Source organism: Sinocyclocheilus grahami, unplaced genomic scaffold, assembly GCF_001515645.1.
Source record: "Sinocyclocheilus grahami isolate Dianchi unplaced genomic scaffold, SAMN03320097.WGS_v1.1 scaffold972.1, whole genome shotgun sequence".
In the NCBI taxonomy this organism is placed as follows: Eukaryota; Metazoa; Chordata; class Actinopteri; order Cypriniformes; family Cyprinidae; genus Sinocyclocheilus; species Sinocyclocheilus grahami.
This window is the reverse complement of record NW_015506151.1, coordinates 335,131-340,386: the sequence shown is the minus strand read 5'-3', so window position 1 is coordinate 340,386 and position 5,256 is coordinate 335,131.

Below are 5,256 nucleotides of genomic sequence, written 5' to 3'. Positions count from 1 at the left end.
ATATATATATATATATGTCCAATAAATTCAAACTGTACCTTTCTTAAATGGGGCTGGTTTCACTCTCTCCTTCTGAAATGACCATAAATGCATGCATTAGAAAGTGAAGTAATATTCAAAACCTATCCTTTTATAGGTATTGATATCCTACCTATAGATTATTCTGACTAGCTAAAATGTTTACAGTAAATATTTGTTTTTTTTATTATTACCTTTCTTTGAAGGCACTGGTTTGACTTTCTCTTTTGCAACTGCAGGCTCTACAATTCAAGGAAAAGTAGATGTAAGAGTGGACCAGTACACTCATCCATAAATTTAAGAAAGGAAAATTACTAATTACCTTTTTTAACAGTAGCAGTTGTTGGCTTTTCTTTTCAGAGAAGATGGAGGTATATATTTAATAAATTATATATGAGACTGACAAAAATTCATCAAGGACACATATTTCCATATTACCTTTCTTTGCAGTTGGTGGTTTTTCTTTCTCCTTAGAAAAATCAGGCTCTGAAAATGAGTCAGCAGGCTTGGCTAATGTCATGCATAAAAAATGACTTTTAATTAATTGCTGTTACTTTAAGTGCAGCCAACCTTTCTTGAAACAAACTGTTCATACAATCTGTTAACTTACGCAAAGCTTCATACAGTAAAATAATAACATATTCAGAACCAAGTATCTTTCTTTATTGGCTTAGCTTTTTCCTTGACAACCTCAGCTACTAAAAGACAAAATACAGTATGTTATCTCTGATTCATACAAATCATAACTTTGCATGATAAGCTTCATCTTTATTTTTACAGGACAAGCATGCCTTTTTCTTTTGGAGCTGGTTTTGCCTTTTCTTTGATAACTTCAGCTTTTTTTTTAAAGAAAAATGCAAACATTATACTGATGTCAGAGCAAACCATAATCAACACACACCATCAATGCACAGAACTATAACAGTGATCACTTAAAGCAGTAGTACTAGTTCCCCCCCAAAAGAGTTTATTACTATATTCTACAAAAATGTGAATACTTCAGATAGGAAAATAAACAAAAGAAAGCATCTAAAATGGGAGTAGCAGTTTTAATATGAAACTTTAAATATGCATTGTGATACCTTTCTTTGAATGAGCTGGTTTGGCCTTTTCTTTTGTGACTCGAGGCTCTGCAAATGAGTGAAGAAAAATGAAGACAATATATTAGTCTTTACAGTCACTTTTGTTATAAAACCTTTATCTGATTTCAAACTTTAAGGTGGTGTACATAATATACTTCAATTATGAATTTGCTTTATCATGTGTGCTCAGTGAAGCAAAAACATACAACACAATACCTTTCTTAGATGGTGCTGCTTTGGTCTCTTTTTTGGCCACTTTAGCTTCTGAAAAATAAGCATTTACATTTATTTCCTGTTACATCAGAATTGACCAAACAGAAAGCCACTTATCACATAAGATACATACCTTTCTTTACAGGTACTGCTTTGGTTTTGTCCTTGGTCATCTCAACATCTATGATCCAATAGAAACAAGAGTTGGCGGTAAACTGGCTGTTATAGATGCATAATATACATCCAAGATCTGCTCTCAACCACTAGAAGTTCTAGGTCACCACTCTGCTATTGTCTGTCAGTAGAATCTTTTTATTATTTTATTTTTTACCGTCGGCTTTGGCCAACTTCTGAGTAACATCTGGGGGGAAAAAAACAGGGGAAAAAAGCGTTCAGGGTATGACAGCTACAGCACATTTATTGAGTTAATGCATTTGTAATCATCAGACAGTGAATTATTTAAAACATTGAAGTAGTGACAGAAAAATTTACCTTTAAACACTGTTGGTTTTCCAACAACTTATGCCTAATAAGCTGTTGGAAATCCAACAGTGTTTAAAGGTAAATTTGTCTGTCACTACTTCAACGTTATATAAATGTATAAAGTGCATGACACGTGTTGGTATTTAATGTACAGTATGCTATCTTTAGAAATGTCCACAGGTTTCTGTGCTATTTATTAAAATTACTTTGGGGGAATCTTTATTCTATTATCCACCCGCAGATGAAATTGTACACATTATAATTTTTTTTAATATAACATTTTGTATTGAGTTTTTAGATGGCTTTTAAAAAATGCAGACTGATCATGTGAGGGTCCATATAAAAACTACTAGCAATATATCCTATTATTACAAAAAATGATAAAATATTGAAATAAATATCATAATGGACTAAAGCTGAAATATATAGTGTTTCAATTAAAAACTGTACATTAACCCTGTGTAATGAGGAAGCAAGGCTTTATTTATCTATTCTGTTGGAGTTAGTACATCAGATTTATTCTTTTTTTAGAGGGGGTTCCTTGTCCACTTTAGTCACCTTGACCATTTTGTCAGTATTTTTCTTGGTGTTCCTTTTCTAGAACACATTTAAGATACATAGTACAAGATTATTATCTAATAAAACAGAGGTGAGGGGTTCACAGCCTTCACTGTTCTTCTTGAAAAACAGCAGAATCTAGACTTTTAGACGTAAAATCTAAATGTGGATGTTGAGTTTTTCACATAAGAGAAATTCGATCATTTCAGTATGTTTTACCACTCTTACCTGTTGGTTCTCGAGTCTTGTCCTCCTTGGATTTTTCTTTTCTATTAGCCTTTTCCATCTCCTTTTTCTCATGTTCTTTTTTTTCCTTGACGTTTTCTACTGTTATGTGTATTTGATGTAGTGTTATCTCTTCCTCTTCAGCCTTCTTTTCCCTCATATCTGGAAGAACAGAAACAATTATGTGTCACAGTTCTATAATTTTTCTCTTAAATTGCAGTTTTCATTTCATTCATTTCACAAGCACTGTATTTTACGGTGTGCAAGCACTGAAGAAAATAACAAACCATTCACCTTGAATGATTTTGTATATCTCCTCTCTAGTTTTTTTCTCTTTGGCTTCTTTCACTTGTTCGAGAACTGAAACCATGAGTAAATGTTAAATGAAAGTTACATGTTTTAACATCAATTTGATTAATGAACAGTGAGAATTAGTGCATGAATTAACGCACTATAAGCTTGTTAATTTATCATGAATAGTGCTTGAAAAGCAGCAAAGTGGTTGTCAGCCATGACATTATGTTAGATGGCAAAATGAAATTAATAATGTATAATGGATCAATTAAATCATTCATTCTCTTAGTGGAATCATTCAGTTAAGCATAAGCATAACAGCTTTGCAAATACTCAAGACACTGAAATTGTTTACAAATCAGTGCAAAGAAGTATTTTGTATGGTTTTCATTTTTCCTAATGATTTGATTTGAGAAAGTAATTCTAAATTACACTAAAAAATGTCATTAAAAAGAAAACATTACACAAAAGCAAACATCATCTTTTGTGGATTTTGCCTATTTAAAAAAACAATATTGGACAAAAGATGCTAAAATTCTTACAGTGAGCAATGTCTAATTGATTACTAACATCAAATAGATCTATCTAATTGTATATACTGTATATAAACTTGTACAGCAGCAGAGTCCTTTAGAGAATCCTCCAGCTGTTTTTGCTCCTCTTTTAAGCATCTTTCCAAAAACAGAAGTGAAGTAGAAGCAACAGTGATTGAAACTTCATCTTCATCCATCAATTTGTTCTTCTTTCCAGTCCAAATTGTAAGAGACGAGTGATAACACAGTGTTCTTCAGAACTGATGAAATATCATTGTGATGTATAAACATAGATATAAACAAACATGTATAAACTATATGTATAAATATAGATGTATAATATGCAGTGCTGCCCACTGCTCCGGGTGTGTGTTCACGGTGTGTGTGAGTGTTCACTGCTGTGTGTGTGCACTTTGGATGGGTTAAATGCAGAGCACTAATTCCGAGTATGGGTCACCATACTTGGCCACATGTCACGTCACTCACTAGATATATAACTATATAGATAGCTTACAACTATGTTATGTTCTATAAACAAAAATAACTGACATTTTAGATGCATTATGGCCACCTAATTAGTTAATTTATACTTGGCCAACAAAAATAGTTTAGTTACAATGTTGTGAACCACAGAATTCAAACAAGAATTTGAACACTGTTTGGCCAATCAAATTATTGGTCCTGATCTTTTGTATAGTTGCCACTAATAATACATTGCAAATCATGTTATATATTTATAACAACAATGAATAAATTACTTATTCTATCAGGTGCAATCATGAGGGGAATATGAAAGCAAAGTTATATGTTAAAATCTCGCACTCTTATACAACTTTTATTAAATTATTAAATTAAATAAAAAAATAATAAAGTTTTAATTAAGTGAATAATTTTCCCATGTTAAGTGAATTATACTTTGTTATTAAGGTCATCTATTGACATACTGCTTGCCTTCTGTCAACTGAACTATCACTTGTCCCTATTTGTGAAGCATGCAAAAAAATTTCTATACCTTTGTCAGACTCTTCATGAAGATCCTTGTGCGCTTCTTGGTCATCTGTTCCAATGGAATGGCTCTTTGATGTATTTCTCCTGCTCAGGCCTATTTTTATGGCATCTCTCTTCCTGTCATTGTTATTGTTATTTTCATCATCTCTGTCTGTGAGGTCATGCTGGACAGGAGAAAGGACAATCTCCTCTTCATCGTCATGGTCATCTTCACCAGCAGTTGTTCCCAAGATAGTTTGATCTTTAGTCTCCACCTCAACCTCATCTTCATCTACCTCATTCTCCAGGTTCTTTGTGCCCTTTTCAGCATCAGCAATTGCCACATCTTCCTTCTTCTCCTCATCTTCCTCTTTTAATTCATCCTTACCTGGGACTTCATGATCATCGAGTTCTGTTGCTGCAATCTTTTCCTTCACACAGATGGGATCTGGAGTAGCTTCAGCCAATTCAGGTGGCTGTTCTTCTTCTAGTGACTCTTCAGCTGTTTCTTCTGTGACAGCAATGGCATATCCATCTGTCTCAGGTTCTTCTTCCTCACCACGAGATCAGAAGTATTTTGAACTGTTTCAAGTTCTCCATCCTCATCCTCAACACTGGGAATTTTCTGAATTTTCATTTTCATCTGCATTATCCAATTCAGTTGTGGTTGTAATATTGGAAGTATCTTCTGCTGTTTCAGTTGCTGCTTCTTCAATTGTTTCAGTTGTTTCTTTTTCCTCTGTAACTGCAGAGACATCATCAATGTCTTCTGTCGCATCAGAGGTCATCATAGTTGACTTATCCTCTATGAAATCAGAGATATCTTCAACCTTTTCAGTTGCCAATTCCTCATCTATGACTTC